Source organism: Phyllobates terribilis, unplaced genomic scaffold, assembly GCF_046119375.1.
Source record: "Phyllobates terribilis strain yellow unplaced genomic scaffold, ASM4611937v1 Scaffold_4__5_contigs__length_816908805, whole genome shotgun sequence".
NCBI classification, from domain to species: Eukaryota; Metazoa; Chordata; class Amphibia; order Anura; family Dendrobatidae; genus Phyllobates; species Phyllobates terribilis.
In genome coordinates this window covers 229,380,357-229,407,770 of record NW_027362764.1, presented here as the reverse complement: position 1 = coordinate 229,407,770, position 27,414 = coordinate 229,380,357, and the positions used below count along the sequence as shown (strand labels likewise).

At 43.1% G+C, this 27,414-nt stretch overlaps 1 protein-coding gene across 3 annotated transcripts in view; it reads right to left on the bottom strand.

Moving 5' to 3' along the window:
- Nucleotides 1-27,414, bottom strand: part of ULK4 (unc-51 like kinase 4) — a 988,030-nt gene that overhangs the window by 959,380 nt on the left and 1,236 nt on the right. The window lies entirely within an intron of this gene.

Genomic DNA, 27,414 nt, shown 5'->3' with positions numbered 1-27,414 from the left:
GTATGTACATAGATGTGTGTGCTGTAGATGGGTATATGATGTGTGCTGTATGTACATAGATGTGTGTGCTGTAGATGGGTATACGGTGTGTGCTGTATGTACATAGATGTGTGTGCTGTAGATGGGTATATGGTGTGTGCTGTATGTACATAGATGTGTGTGCTGTAGATGGGTATACGGTGTGTGCTGTATGTACTGTAGATGGGTATACGGTGTGTGCTGTATGTACATAGATGTGTGTGCTGTAGATGGGTATATGATGTGTGCTGTATGTACATAGATGTGTGTGCTGTAGATGGGTATACGGTGTGTGCTGTATGTACATAGATGTGTGTGCTGTAGATGGGTATACGGTGTGTGCTGTATGTACATAGATGTGTGTGCTGTAGATGGGTATATGGTGTGTGCTGTATGTACATAGATGTGTGTGCTGTAGATGGGTATACGGTGTGTGCTGTATGTACATAGATGTGTGTGCTGTAGATGTGTATACGGTATGTGCTGTATGTACATAGATGGGTATATGGTATGTGCTGTATGTACATAGATGTGTGTGCTGTAGATGGGTATACGGTGTGTGCTGTATGTACATAGATGTATGTGCTGTAGATGGGTATACGGTGTGTGCTGCATGTACATAGATGTGTGTGCTGTAGATGGGTATACGGTGTGTGCTGCATGTACATAGATGTGTGTGCTGTAGATGGGTATACGGTGTGTGCTGTATGTACATAGATGTGTGTGCTGTATGTACATAGATGTGTGTGCTGTAGATGGGTATATGGTGTGTGCTGTATGTACATAGATGTGTGTGCTGTAGATGGGTATACGGTGTGTGCTGTATGTACATAGATGTGTGTGTTGTATGTACATAGATGTGTGTGCTGTAGATGGGTATATGGTGTGTGCTGTATGTACATAGATGTGTGTGCTGTAGATGGGTATACGGTGTGTGCTGTATGTACATAGATGTGTGTGCTGTATGTACATAGATGTGTGTGCTGTAGATGGGTATATGGTGTGTGCTGTATGTACATAGATGTGTGTGCTATAGATGGGTATACGGTGTGTGCTGTATGTACATAGATGTGTGTGCTGTATGTACATAGATGTGTGTGCTGTAGATGGGTATATGGTATGTGCTGTAGATGGGTATATGGTATGTGCTGTATGTACATAGATGTGTGTGCTGTAGATGGGTATACGGTGTGTGCTGTATGTACATAGATGTGTGTGCTGTAGATGGGTATATGGTATGTGCTGTATGTACATAGATGTGTGTGCTGTAGATGGGTATATGGTGTGTGCTGTATGTACATAGATGTGTGTGCTGTAGATGGGTATACGGTATGTGCTGTATGTACATAGATGTGTGTGCTGTAGATGGGTATATGGTGTGTGCTGTAGATTGGTATATGGTATGTGCTGTATGTACATAGATGTGTGTGCTGTAGATGGGTATATGGTGTGTGCTGTATGTACATAGATGTGTGTGCTGTAGATGGGTATACGGTGTGTGCTGTATGTACATAGATGTGTGTGCTGTAGATTGGTATACGGTGTGTGCTGTATGTACATAGATGTGTGTGCTGTAGATGGGTATACGGTATGTGCTGTATGTACATAGATGTGTGTGCTGTAGATGGGTATACGGTGTGTGCTGTATGTACATAGATGTGTGTGCTGTAGATGGGTATACGGTGTGTGCTGTATGTACATAGATGTGTGTGCTGTAGATGGGTATACGGTGTGTGCTGTATGTACATAGATGTGTGTGCTGTAGATGGGTATACGGTGTGTGCTGTATGTACATAGATGTGTGTGCTGTAGATGGGTATACGGTGTGTGCTGTATGTACGTAGATGTGTGTGCTGTAGATGGGTATACGGTGTGTGCTGTATGTACATAGATGTGTGTGCTGTATGCACATAGATGTGTGTGCTGTAGATGGGTATACTGTGTGTGCTGTATGTACATAGATGTGTGTGCTGTAGATGGGTATATGGTGTGTGCTGTATGTACATAGATGTGTGTGCTGTAGATGGGTATACGGTGTGTGCTGTATGTACATAGATGTGTGTGCTGTAGATGGGTATATGATGTGTGCTGTATGTACATAGATGTGTGTGCTGTAGATGGGTATACGGTGTGTGCTGTATGTACATAGATGTGTGTGCTGTAGATGGGTATATGGTGTGTGCTGTATGTACATAGATGTGTGTACTGTATGTACATAGATGTGTGTGCTGTAGATGGGTATATGGTGTGTGCTGTATGTACATAGATGTGTGTGCTGTAGATGGGTATATGGTGTGTGCTGTATGTACATAGATGTGTGTGCTGTATGTACATAGATGTGTGTGCTGTAGATGGGTATATGGTGTGTGCTGTATGTACATAGATGTGTGTGCTGTAGATGGGTATATGGTGTGTGCTGTATGTACATAGATGTGTGTGCTGTAGATGGGTATATGGTGTGTGCTGTATGTACATAGATGTGTGTGCTGTAGATTGGTATACGGTGTGTGCTGTATGTACATAGATGTGTGTGCTGTAGATGGGTATACGGTATGTGCTGTATGTACAGTCATGGCCAAAAGTTTTGAGAATGACACCAAAATTATATTTTCACATGATCTGCTGGCCTCTGGTTTTTATTAGTGTTTGTCTGATGTTTATATCACATACAGAAATATAATTGCAATCATATTATGAGTACCAATAGGTTATATTGACAGTTAGAATGAGTTAATGCAGCAAGTCAATATTTGCAGTGTTGCCCCTTCTTCTTCAAGACCTCTGTAATTCTCCCTGGCATGCTCTCAATCAACTTTTGGACCAAATCCTGACTGATAGCAGTCCATTCTTGCATAATCAATGTTTGCATTTTGCCTGAATTTGTTGTTTTTTGTTTGTCCACCCGTCTCTTGATGATTGACCACAAGTTCTCAATGGGATTAAGATCTGGGGAGTTTCCAGGCCATGGACCCAAAATCTCTATGTTTTGTTCCATGAGCCATTTTGTTATCACCTTTGCTTTATGGCAAGGTGCTCCATCATGCTGGAAAAGGCATTTTTGGGCGCCAAACTGCTCTTGGACGGTTGGGAGAAGTTGCTCTTGGAGGACATTCTGGTACCATTCTTTATTCATGGCTGTGTTTTTAGGCAAGACTGTGAGTGAGCCGATTCCCTTGGCTGAGAAGCAACCCCACACATGAATGGTTTCAGGATGCTTTACAGTTGGCAAGAGACAAGACTGGTGATAGCGCTCACCTCTTCTTCTCCGAATAAGCTGTTTTCCAGATGTCCCAAACAATCGAAAAGGGGATTCATCAGAGAAAATGACTTTGCCCCAGTCCTCAGCAGTCCACTCCCTGTACCTTTTGCAGCATATCAGTCGGTCCCTGATATTTTTTCTGGAGAGAAGTGGCTTCTTTGCTGCCCTCCTTGAATCCAGCCCTTGCTCAAAGAGTCTCCGCCTCACAGTGCGTGCAGAAGCACTCACACCAGCCTGCTGCCATTCCTGAGCAAGCTCGGCACTGCTGGTAGTCCGATCCCGCTGCTGAAACAGTTTTAAGATAAGGTCCTGGCGCTTGCTGGTCTTTCTTGGGCGCCCTGGAGCCTTTTTGACAACAATGGAAGCTCTCTCCTTGAAGTTCTTGATGATGCGATAGATTGTTGACTGAGGTGCAATCTTTGTAGCTGCGATACTCTTCCCTGTTAGGCCATTTTTGTGCAGTGCAATGATGGCTGCACGTGTTTCTTTAGAGATAACCATGGTTAACTGAAGAGAAACAATGATACCAAGAACCAGCCTCCTTTTAAAGTGTCCAGTGATGTCATTCTTACTTAATCATGACTGATTGATCGCCAGCCCTGTCCTCATCAACACCCACACCTGTGTTAATGGATTAATCACTAAAACGATGTTAGCTGCTGCTTTTATGGCAGGACTGCAATGATGTTGAAATGTGTTTTGGGGGTTAAAGTTCATTTTCTGGGCAAATATTGACTTTGCAAGTACAGTAATTGCTGTTAAGCTGATCACTCTTTGACATTCAGGAGTATATGCAAATTGCCATTACAAAAAATGAAGCAGTAAACTTTGGAAAAATTACTATTTGTCTCATTCTCAATACTTTTGGCCATGACTGTACATAGATGTGTGTGCTGTAGATGGGTATACGGTGTGTGCTGTATGTACATAGATGTGTGTGCTGTAGATGGGTATACGGTGTGTGCTGTATGTACATAGATGTGTGTGCTGTAGATGGGTATACGGTGTGTGCTGTATGTACATAGATGTGTGTGCTGTAGATGGGTATACGGTGTGTGCTGTATGTACATAGATGTGTGTGCTGTAGATGGGTATACGGTGTGTGCTGTATGTACATAGATGTGTGTGCTGTATGCACATAGATGTGTGTGCTGTAGATGGGTATACTGTGTGTGCTGTATGTACATAGATGTGTGTGCTGTAGATGGGTATATGGTGTGTGCTGTATGTACATAGATGTGTGTGCTGTAGATGGGTATACGGTGTGTGCTGTATGTACATAGATGTGTGTGCTGTAGATGGGTATATGATGTGTGCTGTATGTACATAGATGTGTGTGCTGTAGATGGGTATACGGTGTGTGCTGTATGTACATAGATGTGTGTGCTGTAGATGGGTATATGGTGTGTGCTGTATGTACATAGATGTGTGTGCTGTATGTACATAGATGTGTGTGCTGTAGATGGGTATATGGTATGTGCTGTATGTACATAGATGTGTGTGCTGCAGATGGGTATATGGTGTGTGCTGTATGTACATAGATGTGTGTGCTGTAGATGGGTATACGGTGTGTGCTGTATGTACATAGATGTGTGTGCTGTATGTACATAGATGTGTGTGCTGTAGATGGGTATACGGTGTGTGCTGTATGTACATAGATGTGTGTGCTGTAGATGGGTATACGGTGTGTGCTGTATGTATATAGATGTGTGTGCTGTAGATGGGTATATGGTATGGGCTGTATGTACATAGATGTGTGTGCTGTAGATGGGTATATGGTGTGTGCTGTATGTACATAGATGTGTGTGCTGTATGTACATAGATGTGTGTGCTGTAGATGGGTATACGGTGTGTGCTGTATGTACATAGATGTGTGTGCTGTAGATGGGTATACGGTGTGTGCTGTATGTACATAGATGTGTGTGCTGTAGATGGGTATACGGTGTGTGCTGTATGTACTTAGATGTGTGTGCTGTAGATGGGTATATGGTGTGTGCTGTACGTACATAGATGTGTGTGCTGTAGATGGTTATATGGTGTGTGCTGTATGTACATAGATGGGTATATGGTATGTGCTGTATGTACATAGATGTGTGTGCTGTAGATGGGTATATGGTATGTGCTGTATGTACATAGATGTGTGTGCTGTATGTACATAGATGTGTGTGGTGTAGATGGGTATATGGTATGTGGTGCATGTACATAGATGTGTGTGCTGTAGATGGGTATATGGTATGTGCTGTATGTACATAGATGTGTGTGCTGTAGATGGGTATATGGTGTGTGCTGTATGTACATAGATGGGTATATGGTATGTGCTGTACGTACATAGATGTGTGTGCTGTAGATGGGTATATGGTATGTGCTGTATGTACATAGATGTGTGTGCTGTAGATGGGTATATGGTGTGTGCTGTATGTACATAGATGGGTATACGGTGTGTGCTGTATGTACATAGATGTGTGTGCTGTAGATGGGTATACGGTGTGTGCTGTATGTACATAGATGTGTGTGCTGTAGATGGGTATACGGTGTGTGCTGTATGTACATAGATGTGTGTGCCGTAGATGGGTATATGGTGTGTGCTGTATGTACATAGATGTGTGTGCTGTAGATGGGTATACGGTGTGTGCTGTATGTACATAGATGTGTGTGCTGTAGATGGGTATATGGTGTGTGCTGTATGTACATAGATGTGTGTGCTGTAGATGGGTATACGGTGTGTGCTGTATTTACATAGATGGGTATACGGTATGTGCTGTATGTACATAGATGTGTGTGCTGTAGATGGGTATATGGTGTGTGCTGTATGTACATAGATGTGTGTGCTTTAGATGGGTATACGGTGTGTGCTGTATGTACATAGATGTGTGTGCTGTAGATGGGTATACGGTGTGTGCTGTATGTACATAGATGTGTGTGCTGTAGATGGGTATACGGTGTGTGCTGTATGTACATAGATGTGTGTGCTGTATGTACATAGATGTGTGTGCTGTAGATGGGTATATGATGTGTGCTGTATGTACATAGATGTGTGTGCTGTAGATGGGTATACGGTGTGTGCTGTATGTACATAGATGTGTGTGCTGTAGATGGGTATATGGTGTGTGCTGTATGTACATAGATGTGTGTGCTGTATGTACATAGATGTGTGTGCTGTAGATGGGTATACGGTGTGTGCTGTATGTACATAGATGTGTGTGCTGTAGATGGGTATATGGTGTGTGCTGTATGTACATAGGTGTGTGTGCTGTAGATGGGTATACGGTGTGTGCTGTATGTACATAGATGTGTGTGCTGTAGATGGGTATACGGTGTGTGCTGTATGTACATAGATGTGTGTGCTGTAGATGGGTATATGGTGTGTGCTGTATGTACATAGATGTGTGTGCTGTAGATGGGTATACGGTATGTGCTGTATGTACATAGATGTGTGTGCTGTATGTACATAGATGTGTGTGCTGTAGATGGGTATATGGTGTGTGCTGTATGTACATAGATGTGTGTGCTGTAGATGGGTATACGGTGTGTGCTGTATGTACATAGATGTGTGTGCTGTAGATGGGTATATGGTGTGTGCTGTATGTCCATAGATGTGTGTGCTGTATGTACATAGATGTGTGTGCTGTAGATGGGTATACGGTGTGTGCTGTATGTACATAGATGTGTGTGCTGTAGATGGGTATACGGTATGTGCTGTATGTACATAGATGTGTGTGCTGTATGTACATAGATGTGTGTGCTGTAGATGGGTATACGGTATGTGCTGTATGTACATAGATGTGTGTGCTGTATGTACATAGATGTGTGTGCTGTAGATGGGTATATGGTGTGTGCTGTATGTACATAGATGTGTGTGCTGTAGATGGGTATACGGTATGTGCTGTATGTACATAGATGTGTGTGCTGTATGTACATAGATGTGTGTGCTGTAGATGGGTATATGGTATGTGCTGTACGTACATAGATGTGTGTGCTGTAGATGGGTATATGGTATGTGCTGTACGTACATAGATGTGTGTGCTGTAGATGGGTATATGGTATGTGCTGTATGTACATAGATGGGTATATGGTATGTGCTGTATGTACATAGATGTGTGTGCTGTAGATGGGTATATGGTGTGTGCTGTATGTACATAGATGTGTGTGCTGTAGATGGGTATATGGTGTGTGCTGTATGTACATAGATGTATGTGCTGTAGATGGGTATATGATGTGTGCTGTATGTACATAGATGTGTGTGCTGTAGATGGGTATATGGTGTGTGCTGTATGTACATAGATGTGTGTGCTGTAGATGGGTATACGGTGTGTGCTGTATGTACATAGATGTGTGTGCTGTAGATGGGTATACGGTGTGTGCTGTATGTACATAGATGTGTGTGCTGTAGATGGGTATACGGTGTGTGCTGTATGTACATAGATGTGTGTGCTGTAGTTGGGTATACGGTGTGTGCTGTATGTACATAGATGTGTGTGCTGTAGATGGGTATACGGTGTGTGCTGTATGTACATAGATGTGTGTGCTGTAGATGGGTATACGGTGTGTGCTGTATGTACATAGATGTGTGTGCTGTAGATGGGTATACGGTGTGTGCTGTATGTACATAGATGTGTGTGCTGTAGATGGGTATACGGTGTGTGCTGTATGTACATAGATGTGTGTGCTGTAGATGGGTATACGGTGTGTGCTGTATGTACATAGATGTGTGTGCTGTATGTACATAGATGTGTGTGCTGTAGATGGGTATATGGTATGTGCTGTAGATGGGTATATGGTATGTGCTGTATGTACATAGATGTGTGTGCTATAGATGGGTATACGGTGTGTGCTGTATGTACATAGATGTGTGTGCTGTAGTTGGGTATACGGTGTGTGCTGTATGTACATAGATGTGTGTGCTGTAGATGGGTATATGGTGTGTGCTGTAGTTGGGTATACGGTGTGTGCTGTATGTACATAGATGTGTGTGCTGTAGATGGGTATATGGTATGTGCTGCATGTACATAGATGTGTGTGCTGTATGTACATAGATGTGTGTGCTGTAGATGGGTATATGGTGTGTGCTGTATGTACATAGATGTGTGTGCTGTAGATGGGTATACGGTGTGTGCTGTATGTACATAGATGTGTGTGCTGTAGATGGGTATATGGTGTGTGCTGTAGTTGGGTATACGGTGTGTGCTGTATGTACATAGATGTGTGTGCTGTAGATGGGTATATGGTGTGTGCTGTAGTTGGGTATATGGTGTGTGCTGTATGTACATAGATGTGTGTGCTGTAGATGGGTATATGGTGTGTGCTGTAGATGGGTATATGGTATGTGCTGTATGTACATAGATGTGTGTGCTGTAGATGGGTATATGGTGTGTGCTGTATGTACATAGATGTGTGTGCTGTAGATGGGTATACGGTATGTGCTGTATGTACATAGATGTGTGTGCTGTAGATGGGTATACGGTGTGTGCTGTATGTACATAGATGTGTGTGCTGTAGATGGGTATATGGTGTGTGCTGTATGTACATAGATGTGTGTGCTGTAGATGGGTATATGGTGTGTGCTGTATGTACATAGATGTGTGTGCTGTAGATGGGTATACGGTGTGTGCTGTATGTACATAGATGTGTGTGCTGTAGATGGGTATATGATGTGTGCTGTATGTACATAGATGTGTGTGCTGTAGATGGGTATACGGTGTGTGCTGTATGTACATAGATGTGTGTGCTGTAGATGGGTATATGGTGTGTGCTGTATGTACATAGATGTGTGTGCTGTAGATGGGTATACGGTGTGTGCTGTATGTACATAGATGTGTGTGCTGTAGATGGGTATATGGTGTGTGCTGTATGTACATAGATGTGTGTGCTGTAGATGGGTATATGGTGTGTGCTGTATGTACATAGATGTGTGTGCTGTAGATGGGTATACGGTGTGTGCTGTATGTACATAGATGTGTGTGCTGTAGATGGGTATATGGTGTGTGCTGTATGTACATAGATGTGTGTGCTGTAGATGGGTATATGGTATGTGCTGCATGTACATAGATGTGTGTGCTGTAGATGGGTATACGGTATGTGCTGTATGTACATAGATGTGTGTGCTGTAGATGGGTATACGGTGTGTGCTGTATGTACATAGATGTGTGTGCTGTAGATGGGTATATGGTATGTGCTGTATGTACATAGATGTGTGTGCTGTATGTACATAGATGTGTGTGCTGTAGATGGGTATATGGTGTGTGCTGTATGTACACGGATGTCTGTGTATATACAGTATACAGTGAGTGCCATTTCTGTTTCCTTTCCTGTCATTCTTCAAGGTTAATGGATGATGACAGGGATTTGCATGGGGATAAGGTTGTTTGCTTCTGCTGTCATTGTGAAAGCACAACCAGCATTTTCAGTCTAGCAGTGAGTGATACAGTGACTGCGTATTATAGGCTACTAAACCTTAAAGGGGTTTTCCATTTTCAGTGAACTGTTGTCACCAGCGCCTGGGGACTATAGCATTAAAGGGGTTGTTCCAAACTGCCAGACCGTCAGCAGTCACACGTTTATCTTGTGGATAGGGGATGAATTGGTATGGTCTGATATGTTCCAATTTGATCCAAAGGGGTATGTGAAAAAAAGCAAATAGTGCTCGGGTGTCATCTGAGTATAGTCCTTTTTTCACTGTTAGGAGAATCTTTGAATTTTTTTTTTTTTTTTTTAAATAAAAACAGAGGCCATTCTGATGGTAAAAACACACACGGACCAAAAATGAATCCATCACTGAAAGAAATATGGTTAATTTTTCATGTCCAAGAACAAAATTTGAGGTGTGAAGCTAGTTTTACTGGGAGGAATTTATCGAAACAAGCCCAAGAAAATCTGAGAGCCGTTGATAGCAGCAGATTAGGTTTTAGTTCCAATTTTCAGAGCTTGTCAGATAAATGATATCTGGTCAGTTTGGATTCCTGCTTCTCCCTTTACTAGTTTTCATATAGGGCTCTATATGGTTATACAAATTACATTATTGCCACCCCTGGAAAGGTTACAGTGCCAATGAGGCAAGGTCAGAGATACTACTTTGGTGACCCCATGAGAACTAAAGGTGGCGATACTTTAGCAGGGATATACAGTGGGGCAAAAAAGTATCTAGTCAGCCACCAATTGTGCAAGTTCTCCCACTTAAAAAGATGAGAGAGGCCTGTAATTGGCATCATAGGCCGACCTCAACTATGAAAGACAAAATGAAAAAACAAATCCTGAAAATCACATTGTCTGATTTGGACAGAATTTTTTTTTCTAATTTTGGTGGAAAATAAGTATTTGGTCAATTACAAAAGTTCATCTCAATACTTTATCTTTTGTTGGCAATGACAGAGGTCAAACGTTTTCTGTAAGTCTTCACAAGGTTGGCACACACTGTTGTTGTTATATTGGCCCATTCCTCAATGCAGATCTCCTCTAAAGCAGTGATGTTTTGGGGCTGTCACTGGGAACACGGACTTTCAACTCCCTCCAAAGGTTTTCTATAGGGTTTAGATCTGGAGACTGGCTAGGTCACTCCAGGACCTTGAAATGCTACTTACGAAGCCACTCCTTTGTTGCCCTGGTGGTGTGCTTGAGGTCATTGCCATGCTGAAAGACCCAGCCACGTTTCATCTTCAATGCCCTTGCTGATGGAAGGAGGTTTGTGCTCAAAATCTCACGATACATGGCCCCATTCATTCTTTCATGTACACGGATCATTCGTCCTGGTCCCTTGGCAGAGAAACAGCCCCAAAGTGTGATGTTGCCACCCCCATGCTTCACAGTAGGTATGGTGTTCTTTGGATGCAACTCAGCATTCTTTCTCCTCCAAACATGTCAAGTTGTGTTTATATCAAACAGTTCTACTTTGGTTTCATCTGACCATATGACATTCTCCCAATACTCTTCTGGATCATCCAAATGCTCTCTAGCAAACTTCAGACGGGCCCGGACATGTAGTGGCTTAAGCAGGGGGACACGTCTGACACTGCTGGATCTGAGTCCCTGGCGGCATAGTGTGTTACTGATGGTAGCCTGTGTAACGTTGGTCCCAGCTCTCTGCAGGTCATTCACTAGGTCCCTCCCGTGTGGTTCTGGGATTTTTGCTCACCTTTCTTGAGATCATTTTGACCCCACGGGGTGAGATCTTGTGTGTAGCCCCAGATTGAGGGAGATTATCCGTGGTCTTGTATGTCTTCCATTTTCTAATTATTGCTCCCACAGTTGATTTCTTCACACCAAGCTGCTTGCCTATTGCAGATTCAGTCTTCCCAGCCTGGTGCAGGGCTACAATTTTGTTTCTAGTGTCTTTCAACAGCTCTTTGGTCTTCACCATAGTGGAGTTTGGAGTGTGACTGTTTGAGGTTGCAGACAGGTGTCTTTTATACTGATAACAAGTTCAAACAGGTGCCAGTACTACAGGTAATGAGTGGAGGACAGAGGAGCCTCTTAAAGAAGAAGTTACAGGTCTGTGAGAGCCAGAAATCTTGCTTGTTTGTAATTGACCAAATACTTATTTTCCACCAAAATTAGAAAAATATTTCTTTCCAAATCAGACAATGTGATTTTCAGGATTTGTTTTCTCATTTTGTCTCGCATAGTTGAGGTCTACCTATGATGTCAATTAAAGGCCTCTCTCATCTTTTTAAGTGGGAGAACTTGCACAATTGGTGGCTGACTAAATCCTTTTTTTCCCCACTGTATGCTGCTATTTCAGATGTGGTGAGGCGGGTTCCTGACTGGATTATCATCGTGCCTTCCATTATGATACAAATTTGTTTTATTATAACCTTGATACTCACAATACTGCATCTTTAAAGGAAATTTATCACCCGGAATCTATCATTTTACAGAAGCATAATGTGGGGGTAGAGTCCGTGATTCCAGTCATGTGTCACTTACTGAGCTTCTTGATGTAGTTTTAATAAAATCCCTGTATTATCTTCTGTGGATCTACAAGTTCTCTTCATGCTGAGCTCTGTATAACCCCGTCTCCACAACTGATTGGCAGCTTTCTGTGTACACTGTGCATAGGCAGAAAGTTGCCAATAAGTGGTGGGATGCGGGGTTATACAGAGCTCATGATTAGAGAGGACTACCTGGCAGAAGGTTTACTAGTCATTTAGCGATAATTTCCCACTGATAAGACAATTATTTAATCAAAACTACAGCAAGCAGCCTAGTAGGTGGCACATCACTGGAATCAGAATCTGTCTCAACAGTATGCTGTTCTCAAATTAGGTGGTAAAAACTTGGTGGCAGATTGCCTTTAAGGAGGAGACTGAAATCTGGCCATAGTATTGCAGTGGTGCTCGGGATGTGAATGGTTCCATGATTTAAACCACAATATCATAATCTGCTGGGATTGTGCAACAGAAATGTCTGTCCAGCCCTGGGGTTTATTTATTTATTTGTTTATTTTTCTCACTTTTATAGTGCCATTAATTCCACAGCGCTTTACAGACATTATCACTGTCCCCATTGGGGCTCACAATATGAATTCCCTATCAGTAGGTCTTTGGAGTGTGGGAGGAAACCGGAGAACCCGGAGGAAACCCACACAAACACGGGGAGAACATACAAACTCCTTGCAGATGTTGTCCTTTGTGGGATTATGGGGTTTTCCCGAAACTATTGAGTTGGTAGGCGATAAATGGTAAATCGAAGGCAATCTTACTGCTGGAACCCCTACAGTCGTTAAAATTTGTGATCTTGTCCCCTCTCCCCCACCATGATACCATGAACTTGGACTCGCCCAGGTTACATTTCTGGCTTCGTCCCTGACTATCAGTATTTTTTTTGAGAGTGGGAAAAAAAACAGAGAACCCGGTGAAAACCAATAAGCTGTGTCCTAATGCGTTATCTCTTTAAAAAACAAACAAAAGAAACGTTGTTCTTTCCTCCTACAGCTCTCAGTTTCATTGAGAAGATCCTGAGATGTGAGGAGGTAATGGGTATCCTTCTGGTAGCGATGATGACCGTGCGCCTCCTTGTTATGCAGCACACTTATCTCCCATGCTGCAGTGTGGAAGTAATTCACTCCAAACAGCAGAGACTTATAGGGAAATCCATGTCAGGCCCTTGTGCAATCACATAACCAAAATTCCTTTCACACTGGACTTCATGCTATGCGGCAAGTATGTGAGTGTGTATTCTCAGTGAAATGAGTGGCACCAGGGGATACAGGGAAATCTGGGGGTCCAGGGAAAAAGTCCTAGTTAAACCTCCTCCCTCGCCACCAAAACAATATTCAGTGAGTCGCCAGGTCACAGACTATGGGCACATTCACAGAGGGGTATGCCTCCCAACTTTTAAAGACAGGGAGAGGTACATGTGTTGCGCACTTAAAGGGGTTAGCCACTACTTTTTTAAAATGTATAGGGGGTGGATCTGTAGTGCCCGGCCTCCACTATACACTGTGTGCAGAATTATTAGGCAAGTTGTATTTTAGAGGATTATTTTTATTATTGATCAACAACTATGTTCTCAATCAACCCAAAAGACTCATACATATCCAAGCTTAATCTTTTCGGAAGTTGGAGTGGGTCTTTTTTAGATTTGGCTATCTTAGGAGGATATCTGTTTATGCAGGTGACTTACTGTGCCGAATTATTAAGCAACTTAATAAAAACCAAATATAATCCCATCTCACTTGCTTATTTTCACCAGGTAAACCAATATCAGTGCACAAAATTTAGAAATAAACATTTCTGACTTGTAAAAAAAAAAATAAAAAAAAATTAGTGATCAATATAGCCACCTTTCTTTATGATGACACCGAACAGCCTTCAATCCATAGATTTTGTCAGTTGCTTGATCTGTTTTCGTTCAACATTGCGTGCAGCAGCCACCAAAGCCCCCCGGACACTGTTCCGAGAGGTGTACTGTTTTCCCTCCCTGTAGATCTCACATTTTTTGATGGACCACAGGTTCTCTATGGGGTTCAGATCAGGTGAACAAGGGGGCCATGTGATTATTTTTTCTTCTTTTAGACCATTACTGGCCAGCCACGCTGTGGAGTAGTTGGATGCATGTGATGAAGCATTGTGCTGCATGAAAATAATGTTTTTCTTGAACGATACCGACTTCTTCCTGTACCACTGCTTGAAGAAGTTGTCTTCCAGAAACTGGCAGTAGGTCTGGGAGTTGAGCTTCACTCCATCCTCAACCCGAAAAGGTCCCACAAGTTCATCTTTGATGATACCAGCCCATACCAGTACCCCACCTCCACCTTGCTGGCGTCTGAGTCAGAGTGGAGCTCTCTGCCCTTTACAGATCCAGCATCTGGACCATCCATCTGGCCCATCAAGAGTCACTCTCATTTTATCAGTTTATAAAACCTTTGAAAAATCAGTCTTAAGATCTTTCTTGACCCATTCTTGACATTTTATCTTATGTTTCTTGTTCAAAGGTGGTCGTTTTTCAGCCTTCCTTACCTTGGCCATGTCCCTGAGTATCACACACCCTGTGCTTTTTGATACTCCAGTAACGTTGCAGCTCTGAAATATGGCAAAACTGGTGGCGAATGCCATCTTGGCAGCTTCACGCCTGATTTTCCTCAATTCATGGGCAGTTATTTTGCGCCTTTTTTGGTCAACACGATTCTTGCGACCCTGTTGGCTATTTGCCATGAAACGCTTGATTGTTCGGTGATCATGCTTCAAAAGTTTGGAAATTTCAAGACTGCTGCATCCCTCTGCAAGACATCTCACAATTTTGGACTTTTCAGAGCCCGTGAAATATCTCTTCTGACCCATTTTGCCAATGGAAAGCAAGTTGCCTAATAATTAAGCACACCTTATATAGGGTGTTGATGTCATTAGGCAACACCCCTCCTCATTACAGAGATGCACATCACCAGATCTACTTAATTGGTAGTTGGCTCTCAAGCCTATGCAGCTTGGAGTAGGACACCATGTATAAAAAGTATCGATGTCATCAAAATACTCATTTGCCTAATAATTCTGCACGCAGTGTAGTTATGAAGGAGCTGCTGTGTTCCTGCTGTATCCGAGAATTACTGTCCACTGCCGGTAACAACTGATTGGCGGGGATGCCGAATGTCGTACCCTCAGTGATCAGATACTCATAGTCTATACTAAGGATAGGCCATCAATAAAAAGTAGTGGACAACTTCTTTAAGCAATAATTTTCTTTCTGTTGAAACCACTTTGTATTCTCATCCACTATGATACTCCTTCCATGGTTCCTATACACCAGGGGTCTCAAACTCAGCTGGGTATATGGGCCGCACATGGAAAAAAATTGAATTTGGGGGGCCGCATTCTTTGTTCAATGTGACATTTTTAGTGATACCATTTTTTTTTGTATACACCTTTTGAACATTTTTGCTGTGTTTATTTTTTTATAGCTTGGGTCGTTATGGATGTGGCGATAATAAACGTGCACTTTTTCGTGTTTACTTTAGTTTACATATAAAACAGCATTTTTAGTGCCCAATTTTTTTTCATGCTTTATTTTTATTTTTACAATTTTGTTTCCCCCAATTGGCCACATACAGTAATATTGTCTTACAATTAGCATCATATAGTAATAATGGCAAACATCTTGTAGTAATGTGCCCCATCCAGGTCCCCATCCTGTGGCTATGTGCCCCATCCAGGTCCCCATCCTGTGGCTATGTGCCCCATCCAGGTCCCCATCCTGTGGCTATGTGCCCCATCCAGGTCCCCATCCTGTGGCTATGTGCCCCATCCAGGTCCCCATCCTGTGGCTATGTGCCTCATCCAGGTCCCCATCTTGTGGCTCTGTGCCCCATCCAGGTCCCCATCCTGTGGCTCTGTGCCCCATCCAGGTCCCCTTCTTGTGGCTATGTGCCCCATCCAGGTCCCCTTCTTGTGGCTATGTGCCCCCTCCAGGTCCCCTTCTTGTCGCTATGTGCCCCCTGTTCTGAAAATAGAAAAAAAAAGATGATTCTCACCTGTCCTCCGTTCCCTCGGCGTCCTTCCTGCAGATGTGGCCTGCAGACACCACAGAGTCCGACCCCTTGACGATCCCGACCTGGTCCAGGAGGAGCCGCCGACAGCAGCGCTGCATTGCCGCACAGAGACTGTCTCCCAGCACAGCATTTCCAGTGCCAGCCAACGGCCAATCAGAGGCCAGCAGCTGACATCTACGTATGGCAATGACGTCATACTCTGAGCGCCGACACGCAGATCTCAGCTGCTGGCCTCTGATTGGCCAGAGGCTGGCATTTGGAAATGCTGTGCTGGGAGATGGTCTCTGTGTGGCAATTCAGCGCTGCTGTCGGCGGCTCCTCCAGGACCTGGTCAGGATCATCAAGGGGTCTGTGCCCGCGGGCCGCATGAAGCAGCCTCGGGGGCCGCATGCTGTGATCAGGAGAGCTGCCGGCCAGTCCGAGAACTGCGATGCGATTGTCGTCCATGTTATACGGCTGTCTGACTGTGCCCTTAGCAACATGCCCTATCCTTCTTTGCTCCTTCTATGCTTTCTTGAGGGGAGACAGAACCTTACAGACATTGCAAAAAAACAAACACAAAAACTGTTATAGGGTTACTTTCAGATTTATTGTGTGCATACTGTTCTACACCTCATGCAGTTTCTTGCACAGTGCCTGGCTGGCAGTGACTCTTTGCAATACCTAAATTATTTTAATCCCTGTGATCTGAACACTGGTGAGCCCCCCTAGCTGGACCCTTATCCAACATGAAGTTGGCTTATATTCTAGCTATACCCCATAACCTCAGTAGCCATCTTCACTTTTAGATAGGCCATGTTCTGTGTAAGTTGACAGAAGAACATTGCATCCTTCTGATGTGATATCTGTGGATTCATGTGACATGAGCATAGTCACTAGGTACTTAATGGCTCAGAACGGGCCCTTCTGTTCCTTTGTCAGTAGAAAAGTGGAGTAAACCCCAGTATAATTTTTCTTCATGTTCGTTGCTTTTCTCTTCAGTTTTGCAGAGATTAGCTGCTGCCATTTACATTTTTACTTGCTCCTTAGCACTAAACTACAAGCTCTCCTGCTCTCCTGTTTTTGCTATAACGTGAAGTCACCAACAAACCAGTCTAACGAGACTTTCTACAGTGTCCAAGAATCTACTTCTTAATGATACAGAATAACCCTTTTGGGCCTGGACTTCATGGCAACATATCACTCATATCCGTGTTTTCATGTTAGAGGCACTTCTTTCGATGTCAGTCTGTGGGATACATGACATGGTATTTACTGACACTAATTTTGCTTTTCACAGTTTCCTTCAGTGTTTTTAGATCTTGCAGTCAGATGTTTCTATGGTTACTGACGTACAATTATCACCATTTCATAAGTTGTTTTTTTTTACACTTTTATTGACCAATACATCAAGTTTATACGAAGACTTAATACTTACAGTGTTATCCCTTACTTTTTTCAATAAGTCAATCCTGACTAATGACCCATTCTTGTCTAATCAGTGTTTGGAGTTTATCACAATTTCTGTGTTTTTGTTTGTTCACCTGCTTTTTAAGGATTGACCACAGGTTCTCAATGGAATTAAGATTTTGGGAGTTTCCTGGCAATGGACCCAAAATTTCAATGGTTTGTTCACTGAACCACGTAGTTTTCCCTTGTGCAACATGGTGCTCCATCATGCTGAAAAAAAAAATTTTCATCACCAAATTGCTACTGTATCGTTGGGAGAAGTTGCTGTTGGAAGACATTATAGATATGATTCTTTATTCATGGCTGTGTTCTTAGGCAAAATTGTGAGGGAATGCACTCCATGTATGAAAAGTCCCCACACACGAATGGTCTCAGGATGCTTTACTGTTGGCATGACACAGGACTCATGGTAGTGCTTATGTTTCCTTCTCCAGGCAATCGTTCTTCCAGATGTCACAAACGGTGTGAAGGGGCTTCATCGGAGAAAATAACTTCACTGAATCCTCTGCAATCCAATCCCTTTACTTCATGGAACGTTATTTTCTTAAGCTGTTTGGGACATCCGGAAGATTGATTGTCTGCAGAAGAAAAGGTGACCGCTACCATGAGTTCTGTGTCAAGCCAACAATAAAGCTTACTAAGACCATTCATGTGTGGGGGCTTTTCATCCATGGAGTGAGCTCACTCACAATTTCACAATTTTGCCTAAGAACAATGCCATGAATAAAGAATGGTATCTAAATGTCCTGCAAGGACAATTTTTCCCAACCATCCAGGAGAAATTTGGTGATGTTCAGTTCTCTTTCCAGCATGATGGAGCACCACGTCACAAGGCAAAAGTGAAAACTAAGTGGCTCCATGAACAAAGTATTGAACATGGCCAGGAAGTTCCCCAGATCTAAATCCCAGTGAGAACCTGTGGTCAATCCTCAAAAAGCAGGTGGACAAACAGAAACACCGAAATTGTGATAAACTCCAGGCACTGATTAGGCAAGAATGGGTCATCAGTCAGGATTTGGCCCTGAAGCAGATATCCAGCATGTCACGGTGAAGGGCAAATGTCTTAAAAAAATAAGGGTCAGCACTGAAAATAATGAGTCTTTACATAAACTTGATGAATTTTTCAATAACAAATTAAAATCTTATGCAATGCTGATACATAGGGCCCATGTATTGTTCTTGCACAGGGTCCTATTCTGTCCGCTGCTGCACTACTGTAAATGCGATGTCTGATTTCATTAACACAAGACGTCTAGGGAGGTTTCTTTTTTCATTTCTTTTAGAATTGTACAATCTATAAAAAAATGTAAATATGCAATTGCAATTTTCAGAGACCAGAACTTGCCACCAACCGTAGTGGGACGAATACTAGGTGCAGCGTAGAGGTGTTATCATGGTATAAGTGGGACGTGACTCGCCGGATCTTCCTGTGATGGTTGTAAAGCAGAGAAGGGATTATTCCTTCCAAGTTTCTTGTCAAGTATCGAAAGTGTGAAATAGTAATTTGAACACCACAGCCCTCTTAGTATCACTGTGCTTTCCTTGTGATACAGTGTATGGGGATTCTGCTGGAGGGTAGAATTGTCATTTCCCGTCTGCTGATTTCAGCCCTTCGGTGTGAATGACTCATATTTCTTTCTAGATGAATTCAGAGGCGTGGTTCTTAAATTTCAAGCATTGTAACTCCCTTCCTAACCGGCAGTGTGTCTGTGCCAACATGAGCTGACTGACTAATACTGATCATGATTAACCACTAAGGAGAAAAAAAAGTTCTTCAAACTCTTTGAATTTTGCAGTGATGTACATACAATATATCTGTTATAGCAGGGGATGGGCACAAAAACTGGAGACCAGATTCCCTTGTGTTGTTAGTGCAGGATAATGATTATCGGGAATCCATCATCAAAACTGTCTTACAGTGGTGCTTGAAAGTTTGTGAACCTTTAAGAATTTTCGATGTTTCTTCATTTGACCTACCGTGTATCAGATTTTCACACAAGCCCTAAAAAGTAGATTTAAAAAAAAAAAAAAAAACAGATTTAAAAAAAGTAAAAGATATCAGACTTTGTCATTTTTTTAATTTGAGGAAAATAATCCAATATCACAAATCTATGAAATGCAAAAGTTTGTGAACCATTGCTTTCAGTATCTGTGTAACCCCCTTGTGCAGGAATTGGTGATTAGTCCTGCACCTCGGCTTGGAGGAGTTTTATCCCATTGCTCCCTACAAAACAGCTGTAACTCTGTAATGTTGGTAGTTTTTTCCCATGAACTGATCACTTTTCTCGGTTCAAGTTCTTCCACAACATTTCTATAGGGTTAAAGGGGTTGTCCAGGGTTGGGTCATAAGACTCCAGATTGCCAAATCATGAGAAGGTGCCATGTGCACACTGTTATGATTCCCAATGTTCCCTGAACAGGTGGGCGGTTGGGTGACCACATGTATGCGATTTACATACTTGTGGTCACATGTCTCTATTGAGATTTACTTATTTTGAGAGAAGCCGAACAAGTCTAGTCAGAACGTGACATCAAGTATGAAAATCGCGGAAATGTGGTCACATTATTGCTGACTAGAAATACCGAGGTATCTGGACAGCGTGCACACCGCACTGTCAGGATTCGGCAATCTGCAGCTACATAGAGTGACTGCAGACTTTTGTCCAAAGCCTGGATAACCCCTTCAAGGTCTTTACGTTTTGGCGATTTCAAAACTTTAACTTTACTCTTCTTTAACCATTCTTTTGTAGAGCGACTTGTGTGCATTGGGCAGATGTCCTGATATTTTCCTTTAGATCACACATGTCAAACTCTGGTCCGTGGGCCAAATTTGGCCTTCATAGTGATTATATTTGGTCTGCAACGCCATATGGAGGACTACGCGGGGGCCCATTATTCTGTATGAAGTACTGTGGGGCCCATTATTCTGTATGGAGGACTATGCGGGGGCCATTATACTGTATGGAGGACTATGGGGGGGCCCATTATTCTGTATGGAGGACTATGCGGGGGCCCATTATTCTGTATGGAGGACTATGCGGGGGGGCCATTATACTGTATGGAGGACTATGCGGGGGGGGGGCCATTATACTGTATGGAGGACTATGCGGGGGGGCCATTATACTGTATGGAGGACTATGCGGGGGCCCATTATACTGTATGGAGGACTATGCGGGGGCCCATTATTCTGTATGGAGGACTATGCGGGGGGGCCATTATACTGTATGGAGGACTATGCGGGGGCCCATTATTCTGTATGGAGGACTATGCGGGGGCCCATTATTCTGTATGGAGGACTATGCGGGGGCCCATTATTCCGTATGGAGGACTATGCGGGGGCCCATTATTCCGTATGGAGGACTATGCGGGGGCCCATTATTCTGTATGGAGGACTATGCGGGGGCCCATTATTCTGTATGGGGATCACAGTTAGGGCATCATACTGTGTTGGTGTCATCATACTTTGCCAGGGAAGTTGAAGGGGTACAGTAGGGTCTTCATACCATACATGTGGAGGAATAAACTGTGGGGCTATCATACTCTGGCAACAAAAAGTCTGTTCTAGCCAGATTGGTTAGAATTAGACATCAAAGGATTCCGCATTAACAAATCTGTTGCCCATTGACTCCAATGTTAAAATAACGGATCCGGCAGAGATCAGTTAGTGAATAACGGACTAAAAAGTTGTGTTGCACAACTTTTTTCCTAACAGATTTCTGCTGGATCCGTTCTAACAGATCATTAGGCTATGTGCCTACGATGCAGAAAATTTCTGCATCTCCCTGGCAGAAAAAATGCATGCAGATTGTGCATTCTATTTTCCTGCAGAATACATGCGGATTCACATGCGTATCCACATGCGTTAACGCATGTGTTTCCGCATGCGGACTGACAAGCACTTTCCAGGCGATAGCATCACTTGGAAAGTGCTTGACAACTAGGTCACACTGTATAAATCCATGCAAACGGCATGGATTTATACAGTGTGACCGTAAAAATAAAAAAAATAAAGCTATACTCACCCCCGATGCCCCGGCATGTGCTGCAGCGCTCGTCCTGGCTTCTTCCGGGTTGCCGGAACATCGCGAGACAGCCTGCGGTCACATGACCGCGACGTCATCTCAGGTCCTGGAAGGAGAAGCGCTGCCGGCAAGCAGAGAGAAGCCGCCGGACAGGTGAATATAACTTTATTTTTTATTTTATTCTTTTTTTTACAGGTACAATGGCACCCAGGTCTGGATGAGAGTCTTCTCTCCTCCAGAACTGGGTACCATCCGCACATTGAGATGCATGTTATCCGCTTGTACAAATGTACAGACACGGATTCTATGACTCTCAATGCAAGTCAATGGCGGCGCTTCCGCAAAATTAATGAACATGCTGCGGATTTATGAGCGCTGCAGAAACGCTGCGGAAAAATCCGCAGCATGTGCATTGACATTGCGGAATGCCATTGGGGACCATGGGGTGCGGATTACCATGCGTTTTTGAGGCGTTTCCGCTGCGGAAATTCCGCAGTGGAAACGCATGAAAAACGCATCGTGTGCATGCAGCCTTACTGGACATGTGAACGTTGTCTTATTTCACCATTAAATTGTTTGCTAATCCTAAAGATTCATATACTTTTTCCACTTACACACATAATAATGGATTATTTTCTTCAATAAAAAAATTACCGTACTCATTGTGAGTCATTTGTTTGATTTGCTTTTAGATGATATATGAAAAGCTAATGTAGTTTCAGGTCAAATTTATGCAGAAATATAGAAAATTCTGAAGGGTTCACAAACTTTCAAGGGGCACTGTATAAAGATTGAGTAGATTGACTCAGTGGACCCCAACCAGTGGCCACATTAGTATCCATGGCCGCTGGACAGGCGCCTTGCTAACTACTTCCTACCTGCTGGCATCCCTGATAACTCTTCTGATAGTGTTACACCATGCATCTTAATTAGTGATGTGCGAACATGCTCGGGTGCTAACAGAGTATCTTTGGTGTGCTCGAATACTATGTTCTAGATGGTGCGGCTGCATGCCTTGCGTCTGTTTGACAGCCGCAACACAATCAGGGATTGCCTAACAAACAGGCAATCCCTGCATGTGTTGCTGCTGTCAAACTGCCGCGGCGACTCAAACATAGTATTCGAGCACTCCGAAGATACTCTGTTAGCACCCGATAACACCTTACCCGAGCATGTTCGCTCATCACTAATCTTAATATATTTAGAGAATAATACTACAGTGCACTGTTCATCAAGGTTGGCATACAGATTGCCAGTACTGATGAATCGGGGCCTAGTTTGCATTGTCTAAGTACTAGTATTGATAAATCTGCCCCACTATGTGCACAGCATGTCTTTGGGTGCCCACAATTGTGAGTTTATGCAGCATGTAGAAGACAAGCCGGCCTATGAGAGACATGTAACTGTAAGGAGATCCATAGTTTGAGTGATGTAACGTCTCCGATCCCTCTACAAGCACCGCAGCAGTGCAGACATACTCCATGTGTTACTGCAGGTGATCCCTCCCAGGAACTGTGCGCTGTATGCTGTCACCTGCCCTGTGCTACTCTACTTCACATTCTATATATGCAGTATCCGCTCCCATGATTCATCATGTTAAAGGGGTCGGTCACTACTTACATGTCCCTTTCATGTAAACTAACTGCTGTAGATGAGCACTTTAAATATCTTGCTTTGTCAAATCCTGCTCTTCTGGTCACATGATCTCTGGCTGAGAATCTCCTGCTTCCTGTGATGTCAGGTCAGATTGTCCCTCACTTCCTCTGGAAACTGGTGGGTGGGGCTTGCTGTGTGTATGGGAGGGGCTCCATTCAGCAGAGATCTCACTGTACCTGGTCTTTCTGCTGCATACTCAGCTCTCCTTTGTATCAATAGCTACAGTTGTGCTCAAAAGTTTACATACTCGGGCAGAATTTTTGATTTTTTGGCCTTGTTTCAGAGAATATGAATGATGACCAGTGTTGAGCGAGTATGTTCTGTTAACCCTTTCGCCAAGTATGCTCGGCCGAGCTCCGAGTATTTACAGCTGCTCGGTGATATGGTTGAATCGCTCCCGTGTGCATGATTTGCAACTGTTTGACAGTTTTATTACATGGGAGGAATGTCTATTTCTTACACATTCCTCACATGTAATAAAGCTGCCAAACAGTCGCAAATCATACACACGGGAGCGATTCAACCATATCACCGAGCAGCTGTAAATACTCGGAGCTCGGCCCGAGCATACTCGGACAGAACATACTCGCTCAACACTAATGATGACAAAAAATCTTTTTCTCCCCTCATGGTTATTGGTTGGAAGCCATTTATTGTCAAACTACTATGTTTTCTCTTTTTAAATCTTAATGACAACCAAAAACATCCAAATGACCCTGATCAAAAGTTCACATACCCCAGTTCTTAATACTGTGTATTGCCCCCTTTATCATCAATGACAGCTTGAAGTCTTTTGTGGTAGTTGTGAATGAGGTTCTTTATTTTCTCAGATGGTAAAGCTGCCTATTCTTCTTGGAAAAAGCCTCCAGTTCCAGTAAATTCCTGGGCTGTCTAGCATGAACTGCGTGCTTGAGATCTCCCCCCCCCCAGAGTGGCTCAATGATATTGAGGTCAGGAGACTGAGATGACCACTCCAGAGCCTTCACTTTGTTCTGCTGTAACCAATGACAGGTCGACTTGGCCTTGTGTTTTTGATCGTTGTCATGTTGGAATCTCCAAGTGCGTCCCATGCGCAGCCTCCGGGCTGACGAGTGCTAATTTGCCTCCAGTATTTGCTGATAACATACTGCATTCATCTTTCCTTCAACTTTTACCAAGCTTCCTGTGCCTTTGTAGCTCACACATCCCCAAAACATCAGCAATCCACCTCCGTGATTTACTGTAGGAATGGTGTTCCTTTCTTCATAGGCAATTTTGACCTCTCTCCAAACGTAACATTTATGGTTGTGGCCAAAAAGTTCAGTTGTGGTCTCATCACTCCAAACTACCTTGTTCCAGAAATTTTGAGGCTTGTCTCTGTGATGTTTGGCATATTGTAGGCAAGATACTTTGTGGCATTTGTGCAGTAATGGCTTTCTTCTGGCAACTCGACCATGCAGCCCATTTTTCTTCAAGTGCCTCCTAATTGTGTATCTTGAAACAGCCACACCGCTAGTTTTCAGAGAGTCCTGAATTTCAGCTGATGTTATTTGTGGGTTTTTCTTTGCATCCCGAACAATTTTCCTGGCAGTTGTTGCCGTAAATTTTGTTGGTCTACCTGACCGTGGTTTGGTTTTTACAGAACCCCTGATTTACCATTTGTAAATCACAGTTTGAATGCTGCTGACTGGCATTATCAATTCCTTGGATATCTTTTTGTATCCCTTTCCTGTGTTTATACAGTTCAACTGTCTTTTCCTGTAGATCCGTTGACAATTATTTTGCTTTCCCCATGACTCACAATCCAGAAACGACAGTGGCTGGATGAAAAATGCAAGAGTCTGTGTGGATCCCAGAAACTCACTCAGCTTTTATGCACACACACTGATTACAAGCGAACAGGTCACAGGTGAGGATAATACCTTTAGTAGCCATCCAAACCCATTTGTGTCAAATTCTGAGCATGTTATTAGGCCAAAATCACCAGGGTATGTGAACTTTTGATCAGGGTCAATTGGATGTTTTTGGTTGTCATTAAGATTTAAAAAGAGAAAACACAGTAGTTTGGCAATAAATGGCTTCACCCAACCAATAACCATGAGTGCCGGGGTATGTAAACTTTTGAGCACAACTGTATATAGCAGGGTGTATATACATGTACACAGCTGGCTGTATACCCTGCGTCATATATGTATACACCTTGCTGTATTCCTTCTATTTTATGAAAACATTCAAATCTGTCCTATCTATCCTATCCTACCTATTAGTCAGTGAGAAGGAGTACTGGATAATCTTTATCAGGGATGCTGTTCTGGTGCTTTGTACATTAGTTATTCCCTGTCCCAGTGTCTTGTACAGGAGATGGTGCTAGGGCTGTGTGTGACTCTGAGGGAGGAGTCAGAGGAGTGTGTGCTCACTGCTGGCTTGCAGCCCAGCCCCGGGAATTATGGGAATTGTAGTCAGTAAGGAGCAGAAGATTCTGCATAGGTGATTATGACAACCGAGCTGGTCCAATGGCACAGGAAGCGAAGCAGAACGGCATAAAACAACATGAAACTTTTCAGAAAAGGTGTATGGGCATTATCCTTAAGCATTTATGTCAAAACCAGTACCAGTGAGGGCAGTGGCCAACCTCTTTAAGAAAGGAGATAAAGGGGTTGACAATCCTCAAATAATAATTTTAAACAGTATATTACAGTGGTGTAAAATAACATAAAGAGTATTACTTTAGTGATCCCCTGTCACTGGCTTGCTCAGACCACCTTCTGAGTCCAGTGATGGCGAGACTTATACATGCTGGCACGACAAAGCTACAGCCAATGATTGGACGCAGCGGTTACGGTCTGTCGACACGTCATCACTTGAGCCGGTAGATTGAACACCAGGGGAGCACAAAATAAAGGGTCAGCACTGGAGTAGCAGTGAATTAATAAGGTATTATTCCCTTTAGTATTTTATGCTATTGGAAGCGGTTTCTTTATAATAAATCATGATGCCACTTTAATGCACAGTACTGCCTCATGTGCAGTTATTAAAGTACAATTTATATACTCCCACAGTCATTGAAGGCTTCGGTCCAGCTGCCAAGTAGCAGATATTCACTGGTGCCGGTACAAGGCTCCAGGATCCTGCGGTCAGTTACTTATTGTTTGATTCCTTGGTTGGGATTTGCTCAGAAGTCAGAGGCTTATTCTCCTCTAATTAAGAGGCTTACTGGTGTAAAGGCGATTTGTCTGGTAATTCACTTGCGCTACTTTATCTCCTTTATCTGCTACTATGCCATGTCTAGGTGACATCTTTTTCTATATTTCTTGTGTTCTGTTTTACTTTTTATTTTAAATTTTTTAGCATTGCATAGTCTTTGTTTCTCTGATGAACTATCAGGCCCTAGTATGTGATGGTATATTGTTAGGGCACATCCCATTGCTGCAGCTCCAGTATTTCCCTCCACAGCTGCGCTCCCCGCCACCTGTTGTGCAGGAAATAACTAAGGAGACCCAGTGCTAAGCTACAGCTATGGCCCCTCCATCCAGGGCCGGCCTTAGGGTATATGGCGCCCTGTGCGAAATCCCTCTTGGCGCCCCCCCCCAAAGAAAAAAAATTAAACTCATGTAGGTGAAAACAACAAGTGCATTTTTTATTAATCAAATGATCAAGTAATAACAAGCAACAAAAGTTGAAAAGTTTTAAAGCCGCCACCACGATAAGGTAGACTCTTCTGGCAGGGCCCTACTCTAACCTATTAAAATTTTCTTAAAATATCCAATACTCTTTTTAGATATATTTTTATTTAGTTTTCTTTAAGGGAATGTGTCATATACATTTTTTTTTAAAAATGACCAATAATACCACATACAGGGAATACTGCCACACCATGACCAGACCACATATTACCACAACATAGTGACCGAATAATACCACACAGAAGGGGGAAAAACTGCCACACCATGACCAGACCACATATTACCACCACATTACTAATATTACCACCACATTACTAATATTACCATAAGTGTCATTATGCACGGGAGCTCTATACATGGTATGTATAATGTAAG